Consider the following 17,137-nt stretch of genomic DNA (forward strand, 5'->3'; position numbering starts at 1 on the left):
TTATAGTACTAACAGTGACTGTCAATGTAACTCATACACCTAATGTCGTATATAGAGGCATAGATGACTTCTCAAGCAACTCTTTGCAGGTCATGGGTTCCATGCTAGTAGGAACTGTCTCTTTCCCAACTGATGTAGGTGACAGTTTTAGATTTTACTTTGATTATTACTCTGTTTAAAGTTACTTGTGTGGTGTTCCATTGGAGCTTTTATCTCTCCCTTCTTTACACTCCTGATTAGTATGCACATAAAACACTCTCAGTTGTATTGTGGCAACAGATTAAAGATTAACTTCAGCCTTATCGAAGGTAAAAATGGTGTCATATAAGGTATAGATGTTTTGTGTACTTTTTGCTTGTGTTAACGTTTATCGTAGCCATTGTTGTATACTGCAATAGGTGACAAGGCTTGGACACTCCGGGAATGCAGGGGTGTTTGCTTTCTTAGCCGTCGTTTCTTCTGCCTGTGGCTGGATACAAAACAGATGACTGGGCTTGGTCCCAATGGGGGGTGTGGGGCGGTGGTGGAGAGCAGTAAAGGGCCTTTGTATGTGGAGGCTGGGTAGCTTCCCATGCCACGCACTGAATCAGGTTCCTCTGGGCGGTTACTAAATTTCTTCTAGGCTTACCTTATGTTGTTCACAAGATTTGTTCATGGACGGTCTTCTTTTCAAAAGGCGCAGATAACTCAATCATTAAAATTCACGGAACTGTCACAATTCATTTACTCGCTTGGACATTCTGTTCTTCTAAAATGTACGTAATTGATAGATATTATATTTCTGCATGGACTGTGATGATGACTTGACTCTCTCAAGTATCGCTTACTTGAAACTCAGGGCTAATAACTTCTGAGATTGATTGTGGGGTACGCACTTAGAACTGTTATTTTGGGTTGGTATTAAGTCGGATTTTACTCTACTTTACTTTATTTGCTGATGGCTTTCAAACTCGATCCTTTTGGCTGACGTGTTTCTCACACAGCGGTCACTTTACAGAATAAATACCTCGGCAAGGGCCGGCTTAAAAAAAAAAGAAAAAAAGGGGTTCAAACGGCTCTGAGGACTATGGGACTTAAGATCGGAGGTCATCAGTCCCTTAGAACTTAGAACTACTTACACCTAACTAACCTAAGGACATCACACACATCCATGCCTGAGGCATGATTCGAACCTGCGACCGTAGCGGTCGCGCGGTTCCAGACGGAAGCGCCTAGAACCGCTCGGTCACACGGGCGGCTACGCCGGCTTCCTTGACGCCATATAGATCTGTTTATTAATCGCAAGAGTGGCAAAACAACATAGATGATGACCGATTTGAGACCCCAATGTCTCCTATTTGATGGATTAGGCGGTATTAAAAAAAAAAATCCACCATGAAAATTCAAATAAGTGATAGAAATAGATTTCCAGCCTAAAGTGAAACTAGTAGAATCTGTAAGGTAATATTAGGATGGTGAGTTTATTTTTATAACTTACTACTTCTTTGAGTCTGTGGGTTACTTTGCAACTGTATATTGGAAAGTGCAGAAATGTAGCATGGGGGCTGACTCCATCGTGGCAGAGGCGTGTGGCCTTTGGGGAGGAGGGAGGAGAGTGAGTAGTACTGCATCACAAGACAGTGCGGGGAGGCGCGGAATCCTAATGGCCGCCCACTTGGTGGGGAGGGCAAGACTTGCTGTCTATAAACAAAGCTGCATGCGGCTCTCTTGCCTGGCATTAATCAGCGACTTTGTCTGTTGCATTTGGTTTATAGAAACACGCAGTATCATGAAAACTTACCTTGTTGTTTCTCCAGTGGCATATTAAGAAACAAAAAATAGCGCTTAGGCAGGGCTCCTTTTACTTTTAAAGTATCATATTTGATGTTTAACATGAATGTATGTATTTTTCCAGAATGAGATTTTCACTCTGCAGCGGAGTGTGCGCTGATATGAAACTTCCTGGCAGATTAAAACTGTGTGCCGGACCGAGACTCGAACTCGGGACCTGTGCCTTTCACAGGCAAGTGCTCTACCAACTGAGCTACCCACGCACGACTCACGCCCCGTCCTCATAGCTTTACTTCCGCCAGTACCTCGTAGAGCACTTGCCTGCGAAAGGCAAAGGTCTCGATTTCGAGCCTCGGTCCGGCACACAGTTTTAATCTGCCAGGAAGTTTCGTATGTATTCTTGTTAATTGAAGACGCTGTCTCTCTAGCCTAGTGTTCATATTGTTTTTTCTCTTTTAACATTGTTATTATGGGTGTCTGAGCTCCTAGCATAAACATATGCATAATGTGGTGTACCCACTGTAAGTGTAAGGCGGCAGGTTGTCTCTGATCGTGTGCTAATGGCAGTTACGAATACGTGTGACTAACATGCTTTTATGGCAAAGCTTTAACAGCTGTTCCTGTTCACTGTTCACTAAATCAATATGTGAGGTGTCATTCCATTTGACACATAAAAGATTGACTGATTCTCATTCTGTGTGTTCTACTGACAAGGACAATTTTTCCCTTTAATTCCCTTACTAAAGAGTGATTGTGTTTCCGTCTCTTTACCACTACAACAACATTAGTAAAGACATTGAATGATGCAAGACAAAATGATTACGAAACATTGCAATCTCTTCCCATTAACACATGACATCCAAACTTCTATTACAAATGGTTGCCAATACTTATGACTACTTACAAATAACATGCACAACTTAAATGAATACATTGCAATGACGGCGGTTTCCCATCAGTTAGTTCTCTTGCTCCACTAAAGACTTTTCAAATTAAGTACATGGCATGTTGGACCTAGTCCCTGGATCGTAATCCGTAGGGGTGTTTTGATCTTAGAGCATATTTAGGTCGTGCTATAGGTGGTCGCACTAATTTCTTTCTTATCTTCTTGGTTGGGGCTACATGTGTAGCAGGCTCTGCTTTACTGTCAAGCAGAGGTGGCTCAGAACCCTTACACAACTTTAACCTGTCAAAATGAACGATCACTGTCCGGTCTGCTAACTGCTGCTGAGTCGTATCTTCGATTACTGGTGGAAATGACACGGTAAACGATATGGCTTTTGCGCAATCGGCCAAGCTTCACCGGTCGGAATTTCGTACTGAACCAAATCTGTAGCTAGTAAAAAACTGCCTCCCTTCAACCAACCAAGAAAACTCCTCTAACACTGGCTGTAACATTTTTTCTCTTCGACACCTGAATGACTCAACTTCTCTGACAACTGATTCCGTAATGGCGATGCCACATAACGCACTTCTCTAACAGAAACTTATTTTTCTGCCGTCCCTTCTCGTCTTTACTTTGTTGAACCTCATCTCGTCCTACTTCTTCCAAAATCTGCTGTCCACTAGCGACGATAGTACTTTTCTGTTTAATAACATCTTTCACGCCAAAATTATCTGTTCTCACAGATATGGCAAAACCTTCCTGTTTTCTTTCCGTTCGACAAATACTTCTCTTAATGTGAACTTGTTGACGATCTAACACATCATTCTGGGTGAGTGGGTCCACCAAAACGTCTCTCCTCGGCTGCCTCTGATTCTTGACATCTATCCAAAGAATTTTTCCACTACCGCCTCTTATCCTTCCTGGGTCGGTGGTTTTTATCGCCCACATTCTCGGTTTTATGGGTAACTGTGAACGGTGCCTTTCACAGCTTTCTCGCGTCTGATGGGTTGGCGCACTGTCGAAACGATGAATTGCTTCACTTAACTGCACAGTTCGCGTCAATGATGTCGGAATCGCGTTTCTTTAGCCTCACTACTTCCATCTCCTGACTGTAACGGTTCTCATCTATTTTCAGGTTCACCACACACATACCTGCAGGGATAATTGTTTCTTCTCCAAGACCACCAATATGAAATCGGGGTGGCTACAGCGCCCTTCGATCATTTTTATCTACAAATAACACACTCACTTGCACACAAGTATCAATAAAATCTTAACTAAATTATTCCCGGATATGCGACTTCCACTAATATGCTCCACCTCTTTACCCTCTCCGGTCCTCACTGGGTGTGTTATTCTAGTCGGGGACGAGGGTGGGTGGTGGAGCCTGCCACCCACTCATTTTCCTGATTCGTCCCCGCATTGCAGCGGTGACTGCGCATCTGATAAGAAAATAGTGACTTTTTTAGGCAAGCGTTATTTAGATGGCCAACAGTTTGGTAAATAGTGCAAAAAGGTGCCCGACGGTGCATTGCCGTGTGGTTAGGCCTCCCACACTGCTGACAATTAACTTCCCTTGCTAATACTGGTAATGGCTCCGGCGGACGTGGTGTGGCAGCGCAGAAGCGCAATACGTCTTCGTGTACTATTGCCAAACGAACAGCTTCAAACAGAGAGGCAAGGGAGGCTGCTTTAACTTCTCCACCAATTCGGGGGTCAATACCGCGAATAAATGCATCATTAGCTCGAGCTTGTGCTTCCAAGCGTAAAATCCTATTCTCAATGGCGTTTTTGCCCAGCTTGTAGGCACGACAAGATACGGCTCGTAGGCGATATGCAAAAGCATCAAAATCCTCGTTAGGATTCTACCTAAGAGTTGATAACTGATCTCGATAGTATCTGATACCTCTGGTGTTGGAATAACGCATAATCAATCCGAGAGCCAAAACTTCAAAATCATGCATATCACTCAATTCGTCCACTGTCTCTATGAACATTGTTGCTTCCCCTACGAACTTCAGTCTAGCTACGTTGACCAATAGATCATCCAGCCAGGCACAACTACGACCCACATCACGAATATTCTGTATGAACATAACCACATTTTTGTGGGACTTATCAGAAAAGGTGGAAATGAAAGAAGCAGCGGAAAAATTGGTTACGCTTGCCATGTTAGCTGAGGTTGTGGTTGTTGTATTAGTCACAGAAGTAGTATTAGCTGCCATGGGTTGTACAGTTATTACGGATGTGGAGCTAGCGACAGGTACAGAAGTCCGTACGCGGGCTTCAACGTCTGTTTCAAGACGCTGTTTTGCTCGATTAACTCTTGATTTTGTATGAATAATTGGTTCATTCTAGTATTTATGGTTTCGAACGCGTCTTGCGAGGCAGTTGCCTCTCCCGGAGTATCCCATTCCGTTGCTTGAGTTCCCATTGGCATGTTTACCGAATCAGGGGGCTCAAGTGACCATGAATGAATCTTACAAAAAAGAGAGGCCACAATATAACCTAATCCAGCGGTGGACGGCCCACGATGTTAATGTTTGTAGCAATGCTTTGACTTATGTTGAAGTTGAGTCGGCGTGACGTGTTGGCAGTGGCAACAAAAAAACTGGCTCTGAGCACTACGGGACTTAACACCTGAGGTCATCAGTCCCCTAGAACCTAGAACTACTTAAACCTAACTAACCTAAGAACTTCACACACATACATGCCCGAGGCATGATTTGAACCTGCGACCGTAGCGGTCGCGCGGTTCCAGACTGAAGCGCCTAGAACCGGTCGGCCACACCGGCAGGCGGCAGTGGCAACAGCGTGGTGAAGTGGCGGATGGCAGGATTGTCGGCGGCTGTCACAGATGCAGGCTAGCTGCTACTAGACCCTCAGGTGACGGCAGATGTGTTGGCGGCCAATGACGGTGGCTCGGTCGGATCTCGGCTGTATCCCCCTCGCGTGCCGGCGGATGGCGCGATGACGTCTGTCTCGCTTCGCTGTTCTCTCTGACTCAGGCGGCTGTGTCACTGCACTGCGCGCCCTGCGTGATTCTACTGACACAGCCACGTCCCGTTCAGTGCGAACGTGTCGGCCGGCTGGCACATTCTACACGCGCGAAATGCTCAGCACTAGAATCGTAACAAAGTGGAGGCGTACCGCCACGGCTACCGCTCCAAGTCCATAATGAAGTGCTAATGATGTTATAGCATGGGGCTACTCTCAAGATACTTTTACCGGAAGAATTTAAATTAGCGACAACGAATCCCGATTCTGACAACAGTTTGTGCAGGAACGGCTCTGACGAGAGTGTCCGAGGGGGTGGGCGGATTTAAAGACAGTGTTAGTTGCTTGGAATGAGGCCATTTACTGGCAGAAAAACTAAAAATTCAAATGGGCAACATGAGTCAGGCCTGGGGAGGAGAGGGTGAGTCAAGACGAAAAATTATTCGCTGCAATCTTGGGCTACACTAAAAAAAAGTTGTGGCTGCCATTTGCACAAGTCCGAATGGAGTAGCAGCTGCAGAAACAAAGTCCTTGGCGCCGCAGCACCGGAAAGAGATGATGATGTTCACAGTTACAGGGCGCGCGGCAGAGAGCGTTTGTCCGATTGGCGGCAGGGTACATCCAGAATGGCCACAAGCTTCCTCCACCCTGATTGGTCAGGAGCCGAGAAAACCACGGGGGCGGTATGGAAAGTTCTGAAGCGTTGGCTTGTCAGATTCGCCTAATCCGCGTTACCTTGTCAGCACATGAGGGAGGCACATGATCGAGACTGCCTGCCTCGGTACTGACTTGCTACTACTGGATCTTGGGACGCGAAAATCACAGGCAGCTGAAGCTACCGCCTAATGCTTGACCATAGCAAAGAGAATGAAATAAACCGTTTGAAATAAAATAACGATAGCATCCCCTATCTGGCTCAACCTTACACTAGGTAGATGGCTGCAGGGGGATACATATGTGGTGTCATGTGGACACATGACTGTGCAGACATAAGTAGGACCCACAACCAGCGTGCTGTGTGCTGTGACTTACATGCCACATAGTGGCAAGGATGGCACCCCCCCCCCCCCCCCAGACACTGTGATGGCAGCAGATGTCCTCACTGTACATGGTACACTGGCTGTTTACAAACGAGGTTTGAGGAGAGGCAGAGGATGTTCCTGGCCTGTGAAGCGTAGACTGAAGTGTGGTGGCCAAATATGTTGTATACACCGCAAAGGAAATAACCCCTTTTCTGATACAGAACACAGAAGAGGAGGTCAACAACAGCAGCATTTTGTGGATCATAAAACTTTGTTCTCAAAAGGAGACAATTTCGTTTGAGGCTGTTCAACATACACAACTCCTATGCAATGAAGCCAAGGCCTGGTTATCATGAACAAGACGAAAACCAATGAAGGCAAAACACAAAGGATGATTTGCACTCTCAGTAATGTTGGAGCGCTGTGTGAAACAGAAGCCATTAAACTTCTGAGCCTTTTCATTCATACTACGTTCAGCACAATAAACATATATGTTTCAGACTTTCATAGGTCCTATATCTCTTGATGGAGCTAAGATGTTATTATCAGCTCGCCGGAGTGGCTGAGCGGTTCTAGGCGCTACAGTCGGGAACCGCGCCACCGCTACTGTCACAGGTTCGAATCCTGCCTCGGGCATGGATGTGTGTGATGTCCTTAGGTTAGTTAGGTTACGTAGTTCTACGTTCTAGGGGACTGATGACCTCAAAAGTTAAGTCCCATAGTGCTCAGAGCCATTTTCTTATTATTAGTACAGTACATTCAACAGTATACAGTGCACTATCCACAGCCACATCAGTTATGGACTGTTTCTGTGGGACCATTCTGCAAGTTGCAAGAACGTACTTTTATTGCAAAAGAAAGCAATGAGGATTATTATTGCACCTGACCATTGTAAACCAATTTTTCCAGATTAGTAATTCTGACTGTTTTCGGCCAGTATATATTCAACTGCCAAATTCATCTGAAGATAAATCACAAGACCTACAGAAAGAGTAATGAAGTTCATCAGCAGTGCACTCACAATAGAGACAGCATAGATAGGCGAAGAGTCGATCAACAAAAACGCAAAAACCTTCCTAAAGGTTGCCCTAAAACTAATTAAAGCGCTGCCTAAGGACATTCTGTCTTTGCCACTAGAGCAATTTACAACTAATGTTTTATGTAAATTAAAAGAACAATCTTTGGATAGTACTGATGCATTCTTCTCTGGCCACAGCACTGTGTCTACCTAAACTCCAACTCAGTACCATGACTGCAACAGTAACTCTGTTATTTAATCACATTATGTTCTTGGAATAATTTTTAGTTGTGTTATTCTAAAGTATATTGTAATCTAGCTGTGAAGTTTTACTGTTATTATTATTATTGTTTATTTTTTTATGGATTTCATTGCACTACTCTAGTTTCTTACACAAATTTTTATAGAAGTTGTTAGTCAGTAATACAATTTGGTGTAATAATAATTAAAAACAAACTCCTTCTGAATGGGCCTTGGAAGGCCCAACGGCACTGATCGGCCGCTGTGTCATCCTCAGCCCAGAGGTGTCACTGGATCTGTATATGGAGGAGCATGTGGTCAGCACACCACTCTCCAGGCCATATGTCAGTTTACGGGACTGGAGCCGCTACTTCTCATTCAAGTAGCTCCTCAGTCTGCCTCACAATGGCTGAGGAAACCTCACTTGCCAACAGCGCTCGGCACACCGGATGGTCACCCATCCAAGTGCTAGCCCAGCACGACAGCACTTAAAACCAGTGATCTGACAGGAACCGGTGTTACCACTGCGACAAGGTCATTGGCAATAATAATTAATAAGATAATTCAATAATACAGTGGCTATACAATGATTATTAAAATTTGTTATTATATGAAGGGTATTTTGCTCCTCTGTCTGCACCATATTTATTCATTCTTTCAGAATTTCTACTTCTGAGAGCACTTTTTGTGTAGTCCTTTCATTGATCTTTGTTTGTAGTTTGGGTCATATATCTTGCAGTAGTCTGGTTTCTTTTGTTTTGTTTTTTAGGTCATCTATTGTAATTTGGAGTGCTGTTATATCTTCCTTAATTTCTGTGACCCATTTAATGTTGCTCTTACTATTCCACAGTTTTCTGTTATTCTCTTTCTAATTCTGATTTTGGGTGTTCTTATCAGATGTCCAGAGAACGAGATGTATTTCTTCCTGATTATGTTCGTTACTGGTTCTACTTTCTTGTATACTGTTTCATTTGATACTATTCTCCAACGCCCATTTGTTTGATATTGTTTATTTATACATGTCCCAATTATTCTTTTTTCTATCTTTAGCATCTTATCAATTTCCACTGTATTAGCTATTTTGAAGGAGGCTACAGCTGTGTGTATTATTTCTGATTGTATAACTAGTTTTTAACGTTTTAATATTGCATCTGCAGATAGCCTGTGCCTGTGTTTAGTAGCGTAATTTGCTTCTCTGAGTTTTTTAAATTCTGTTTTGCAATGTTGGTTACTAAATTATATTGTATGTTATAATTTCACCTAAATATTTAAATTAGTCTTGAGTTTTCATTTCCCATTCTCTTCTATTGCAATTTTGTTAGCAAGTGCTGTATCAGTTAGCATAATCTCTGTTTTTTCAAATGAAATGCTAAGACGAATTTCCTATGATATTTCTTGTAGTGATTTAACTTGTTGTCTGGTTTCTTGAAAGTTGTTGGCTAGGAAAGCAAGATCATCAGTAAATCCAAAGCAGTTGAAACTTTTATTGTTTTTCCAGTTCATACGTTCTTTCAGTTATGCTGTTCTCGAACACAGAATGAGTAGCTTGACATTTGGAAGCAGCGCCCTGACTACTGTCAAATGATTGGCAGCTACTGCGATTCGTTGTGTTGAAAGTGCTCCTGAGAGTCATGCACCTGTGTCAAAGATACCTCAACACTATCCTCTCTTGTGATCCTTTCTCCTCCACTGAAAGTACGGGATTTGTCATTACTCATCCACTCGACGGTGGAGGCATTTCAGTGATAGAGGTAGGCGTCCTATACATGGTGGATGGGGATCAGGGAGGACTCAAGGTGTTGTACCAATCCCCCTAACTAACAAATTTTAGGTGCTGTGTTTCACTGAAACTGAAACTGAGCTACTGGACTCACTATTTTGGGAAACCTGTTTTGTCTGTATCAGGAGGAGGCAAACGCAAAAGGGTGGGTGTCTTTTGACCGGTGACAATTCAAACATATGACGAATCCCAGTTCCCCTTAGGATAGGAAAATGGCAGCAAAGGACAGTAAAGAACGCCAGGTGCAGTCAGTGTATGCCGGGGGTCTTATTCATCGTGTTGAAGAGGCTATTCCGGCTGCCATTGAGGGAACAGGGCGCGTCCAGCTACAGATTATGATGGACGTTTTATACTAAAGCTTTAACTATGGCATTTTATAAATATGGGTGGATATGATGATGGAATTATGGAAATCTATTCTTCGGCTAGCGTAAATTGTAATGGATGTAAAATAAGCTTAAGTATATTCATACATTCATAACAATTGAGTAATTGAATTAATATTTCAAACTAATTATGTCTTGAAGTCGCAGATTGACGAAATCTCAAGTTCTTATCATAATTTGGACCAATTAGCATTTTGTGATTACCAAGCAGAATTTCAATTTAATGTATCCCAATTTTTTTTGATTTTTTATTTTTAAATGTGAGCATGAGACTGGTTATTTTTATTATTTAAATATCACATGCAACTATTAGTATGTGGATTAATCAGGGGTATCACTTCTTATCATTAACTAAAAGTAAATGAATTAAGTATTTCACACATGCCACTTCTAGTTTTTAGAACAAATATTATTTTTGTAAGAAAATGCATACAATGCTGTCGAATGCATAAGATTATCATTTCACTTCTCAGTTTATTCTACTTTTTTACCTTTTATTGCTTGAAGTGAAGGTTATTAGACTTGTAGCTTGCTGAAAAGCGGTTAATTGGTGTTTTTGTAATCTCAAGGAAATTTCTAACTAGCTTCTCACCTCACAAGAGATTCAGAATTACTTAATTTAATCTCGTGCATATTACATTGGCATTGTAAGAGAAAATGTTGTAAAAAATCGATAACATGTATGAATTGGGAACTTCAGATTGCTACTACGAAATGAAAGTAGAAATGTTAAATTAAACAATTATTATTTAACAAAATAAGTTTTTTGTACTGAAATCTAACATTTTGTGAATAATTCTCACAGTTTTGAACATAACAAGGCACTGTAGCGTATTCCTGCGAAATACTTGGAAATTACAATAATCTTAGCACAACTCTGGAGCGAAAAATTAAGTATTCATAATAAGTTCAAAAAAGTAGTCGCAATAGTAGAATGATTAAATAAATTCCTTACAGGAATACAAGTTTAGTTCATTTGAACAAAATGGAAGGATACATGAGCCTGATAGCGTAAGATGCTGTCGGAAAGGTGCGCGATTACAGAAGAAGAAGAGAAAGAAAGGCAGGCGAGCATTTTTATGTAGAACATAACACAGATAATAATGATATGCCACTCACATTGTTCTGGGCGTACATATTCGCCGACTTTCAGCGCCATTCGTTAATTTAATGCTTAAATTATATCGTTAAATCTTAATACTTCGGCAGAAAAAGAAGATAGTATATTATTACCTCGCAGGCAGGGCACAATATTATAGTTTGAACAAATGATGTCCGTTGTGTGCGGTCTGAAGGCATACTTGGGTCATGCCGATGACTCGCAGAGAATGTTGAGAAAAACAGCCTTGTGCATAGAATTTCTAACAAGCTGACATTTTGCAGCTTTGTTCACAGAACTGATCGTGGCCCTTTAGTTCTGGGTTGAGTGGAAAGATTGAACGATAAAGTTCGAAGGTTCTGTGACAAGCTAGGCTGCGACTTCCTTGACTTGCGCTATAGGGTTGAGAACTGTAGGATCCCCCTAAACAGGTCAGGTGTGCACCACATGTCACAGGCTGCTATTAAGGTAGCTGACAATGTATGGGATGCATGCACAGGTTTTTTAGATTGGGTGACTGTTCATCTAATCTAGATAATGATAGCTGTAGGAAACCCAGAAGTATCAATATAAGATGAAAAGAAATGCCTCCCATAGGTGAGAGTATTAAAATCCTAGTGGTTAACAGCTAAAGCATTCGCATAAAGTACCAGAGATTGACGCTCCTGAAAAACCTGAAGCTCACATAACACTAGATTTAGAAATCCGCTTGAGGCCTTAAATTAACAGCAGTGGGATTTTTGAAGAAAATTTAATTGAATATTGGAAGGATAGAAAAATAGGAAATGGGGTTGGTGTATTTGTCACAGTAAACAAGAAGCTCAAATCCAGCGAGATAGAAACTGAAGCTGTATATGAGTTGCTGTGTGCGAGAATCAGTATCAGGGGAGAGCATAAAATGATAACTGAATCTTTCTATCGACCATTGCACTCATCTCCTGATGCAAAGGAAAGCTTTAGAGAAAAACTCAGTTCACTTGTACATAAGTTCCTCAATCGTACTGTATTCATCAGTGGAAAATTTAATCATTCAACAATTAATTGGGAAAATTAAAGTTTCGTTAGTAGTGGGCGAGATAAGAGACATCCTGTGAAACGTTACTATAAACTTTCTATGAAAACTACCTAGAACAGATAGCTAGGAACCGCACTCATGGTGACATCTTTGAGGATGATTACATCAAAACAGGTATCAGTGAAAGTGGCACAGTTGTACCACAAATGGTTATCAAAGTACAAAGGACAACTAAATAAAGCAGAGAGATATATTTCCAGTAAACTAGATAAAAGTCGGTAGTGTCATATCTCAATGAGGAACTTGAAACATTCAGTACAGGGCAGGAGAATGTAGAGGAATCGTGGCTCAATTTAAAAGAATAATTGATCATGCACTGAATATATATGTACCCAGTAGAACGGTTCATAATGGGAAGAACCCTTCATCGTATAAAGTGGTTGTAAAGAAAGTTTTACGGAAACAGAGACTTCTGCATATTAGGTGTAAAACAAAGCATAGGGATGACATAGAGAGATGCTGAATTAACCACGTTGGAATGTCAAGACAGCAGTGCATGAAGCCTGCAGTGAGTAACGTAGCAGAATATTGTCGAGAGATCTTTCGCAAAACCCAAAGAAACCTGACCGTATACAAAGGCTGTTAGTGGCACCAAAGTTAGTGTCCAGTCCTTATCGAATAAGACTGGAACTGTAATTCAGGGAAGCAAAGCAACATCTGAAATGCTTAACTCTGTTTGCAAACGTTCCTTTACGAAGAAAAACCCACGAGAGTTTCCCCAACTGAATATGTCTACCACCGAAAAGATGATTAAAATCAGTATTAGTATAGCAGCGTTGAGAAACAGCTGAAATCGCTGAAACTGAACAAAACTTCTGCGTCCAACGAAATCCCTATCAGATTCTATACTGAATTTGCGACTGTGTTAGCTCTTCTTCTAACTTCCCTGGAACAAAAAACCTGCCCTGTTCTTGGAAAAAAGCACAGGTAACAACTGTCTGCAAGAACTGTAGTACAAGTCATCCTGAACACTACCTTCCAGTGTCTTTGACATTGATTTGTTGTAGAATCTTAGGACATATTTTGAGCTCAAACGCAATAAGGTATTTCGAAGAGAATGACCTGCTGCATGCCAACCACCATGGATTCCGAAAACATTGATCATGCGAAGCCAAACTCACATTTTTCTCACATGACACACTGAAAGCTTTGGATCAAGGCAAGATGGAAGATGCAGTATTTCTTGATTTCTGCAAAAGCATTTGACTCAGTGCCACACCTACACTTATTATCAAGCATATGATCATATGGGGCATCAAGTAAAATTTGTGACTAGACTGAAGACTTTTGGTAGGGAGGACACAGCATGTTATCTTGAATAGAAGTCATCATCAGATGTAGAAATAATTTCAGGTGTGCTCCAGGGATGTGTGGAGGGACCCTTGCTGTTCATGTTGTATATTAACGACCTTGCAGACAATACTAACAATATCCACAGAATTTTTCCAGATGATACAGTTATCTTTACTGAAGTACTGGCTGAAAGAAGATTCAGTCAGATCTTCATAAGATTTCGAAGTGGTGATTGGCAACTTGCTTTAAATGTTGAAAAAGGTAAAACTGTGCACTACATAAAACGAAAAAACATAGTATTCCATGACTTTAAAATCAACGTGTCATTGTTGAACTGGACAACTCATACAGATATCTGGGTGTAGCACTTTGCGGGGATCTGAAATGGAATGATTATATAAGCTCAGTTGCGGGTAAAGCAGGTAACAGACTACATCTTACTGGTAGAATACTGGGGGATTGCAATAAATCTACAAAGGACATTGCTCGTAAATTACGTGAATGACTGGATCTAGAATATGGGACCTGCACCAAATAGGGCTAACAGCGGATATTGATCATATGCAGAGACAGCAGCACAGTTTTGTTTGATCCATAGGAGAGTGTTTCAGAGATACTAAATATACTGAATTGGCAGGCTCTTGAAGATAGATGTCAACTATCCTGAAAAAGTCTACTAACAAAGATTGGAGAACTGGCCTTAAATGATGAATATTAATTCATGAGGAATATACTGCAAACGTCTACATATTACTCACACAGGGGTTGGATGTTAGGATGAGATTAGAATAATTACAACTCGCACAGAGGCACTCAATCATTCTTCCTGCTTTCTAAACATGAATGGAAGTGGAAGAATTCCTAATAACTGGTACAATGGGACGTACCCTCTGCCATGCTCATCACAAGAGTATTGATTTAGATGTAGATCCTTGTATCATTTTTTTCACAATGTACTCCAATGCACAGCTGAACAATAATAGTGATAGTCACCTTGTCTTAAACCTGTTTTTGTAGGGAATGGTTAGAACATTTCTGCTCTAGACTTCACTATCGATTTGGTGTCGGTCAGAGCAAGTTCTGTTGGTTTAATTAGTTTTAGATGGAGTCCTAGATTCCTTAAAATATTTAATACTGACAGTCTATGGAAACAGTCATATACCTTCATCAAGTCTACAAATGTTACTGCTGGAGGTTTGTTCCGTTTCCTTGTATGCCATAATCAACTTTAAGCTAATGATCTACTCTGTACAGTTTGACCATGGTCTGAAACCTCCATGGTATTTACTAACTTCTGTTGTAGTTTCTCTATTCTTCTCCACAGGAACTTGCATAAAATCTCGTTTGTTCAGTCTACGAGCGAGAATTCTCTGTAGTTGTCCAGTTTGCTCTTAACCCCCTTGTTGTGTAGTGGATGAATGATGGCCATGATCCAACGATTGCGGAATTGTTCTGTTACCAAAATTTTTTATAGATAAATGTGTAGGGAGGTCTTCACTGTCACTTGAATGTACACATTTACACATTTCAACAAAAACCTGATCTTCAGATCCTAATCATTTTTTCCCTGTGAGTGCTTTTTCTATTTCATGAAAAGTTACAGGGTCTAATTTGTTTGGTGTGTTATTCTTCCATCTTCATTGTGCGGGGGGGGGGGGGGGGGTTCTCATACTGTTGTTGTTGTTGTTTCCTAAAGATTGTGTAAGAGGTTCAGGGATTGGTTTTGTGGTTTCTATCTTATATAGAGTTTAGAATGTCTACATGGAATTCTCTCTTGATTCTCCTAGTTATGGGACTTTTTTCCTTTCATTTTTAAGGTTGATAGCATTTTCTTCTGTTTGGTGTGTTCGAAACTTTAACCATGCTTTTTGTCTTGTGTGTGTGTGTGTGTGTGTGTGTGTGTGTGTGTGTGTGTGTGTGTGTTATATTTTTTGATATTTGGCATTTATTATTACCTGATGTGAGCCATACATCCTTTTTTGTTTTATTTGTTTTTCATTCTTTTTCTTTAGTGGAGGGAATTTGATTTCAATTTAACTATGTAGTGATCTGAACCTATGTCTGCTCTTCTCAATATTTTAACATTATAGATTACCTTACGATACATTGGGTGTGCACAGACATGGTCTAGCTGCCACTTCCTCTCCCTTCAGTCTGGACACTTCACATTTTAAGTGAATTTGGCTTTGTTCTGAAACTTGTTTTAGATATAAGATTGTGTTCTCAGCAGAGTTCCGCAAGTCTTTGACCACTTTTTATTATAAAGTTATGTGGACTTCATTACTCAGTCATATCTGAATTACCTTTCTTTTCGAACTGGTCATTGAAGTCTTCCAATAACCTTTTTATATTCGTTTTTCTGTTCTGTTTACAGTTTGTTTGAACAGTCACAAAATTTATCTATCCTGTCCTTTATTTTTGTTAGATTGTTTTTCATTTGTAGGAGCATGAGCATTATTATTGTGTAAGCTTTATTAATTATTTGTAAAGTTAGTTACAATTCTTGGTGATATTGCTTGAAAATCATTTATTGAACCTATTATTTTCGTGGAGGTATGTTGCATCTATGCAACTAAATGAAAGGCAGTTTGCTTTTAGCCATGTGCATTCCTCTACTTTTATTTATGAAACATCTTCAGTGGCCTTTAAGACATGTTCCTTTTTATTATAATAAATGTGTTATATAGTATTATAATATATTATTATGTAACATTTTGTCTTGTTTTCGGTTTTGAGACAACTTTTAGAGCACAAATTTCATGAGGTTAAATTATCCTTTGGTGTCACTGACACTTTCAATTGTTGTTAGTCCATATGTGTGGTCCTGGTGATGTGTTCACTCTGTCCCCATGCTCCAGCTGGCGGATTTATGGCGTTTTTCACCCACATTTATTACATCACTTACACTTTTCGTTTTGTGATCAACATGTGTGTTTTTACAATGTGTAGTGTTGTTACATACATTAAGAACCCTGTTCCAAATTGAGAACATAGCTTCGTAACAATCTGTCCTGGTTTCCCATTATACATTCTAGATCCTTATGAGTCGAACAAGTCCTCTATTGCGATTCTTATTACTTGGAGCTCCACTATTAAAATCGTTTGTTTACTCAGTTCATCTTTGAAAGTCTTGACTTTCCCATTCTTAAGCAGTGAGATTACGTTGTATTTTGCATGTAATTTATTTGCCTATATCGAATATACTTTTGTGTTTTAATGTGCATTTGGGTGATTGAAAATGCATCAATTCATTACTGCTTTCCAGATGGCTACCCTCTGAATGCTTGCAATCTTTACCGCATTTTTGAAGAGGACGTTGGTGTTTTTTTCCATGAAAGATTTGACTGTATTTGGCTTTCAAATGTAATTACACTAGTTGAAGCAAGTACTGATCTGCATTGAGGGCTGTCAACTGCAGATGGTGTTTTTGGTCTGCGAGCTGTTAACTTCAATATTGCAGTTTAAACTATGACACTAATATAGGTACGTAAAACAACTTCTTCTTCTTCTAGGTGATCAGGCCCAGTTGACTGCATGCTGCTACAAGTTTCCTCCTCCATTGTATTCTGTC

This window comes from Schistocerca gregaria, chromosome 1, assembly GCF_023897955.1.
Source record: "Schistocerca gregaria isolate iqSchGreg1 chromosome 1, iqSchGreg1.2, whole genome shotgun sequence".
Taxonomy (NCBI): domain Eukaryota; kingdom Metazoa; phylum Arthropoda; class Insecta; order Orthoptera; family Acrididae; genus Schistocerca; species Schistocerca gregaria.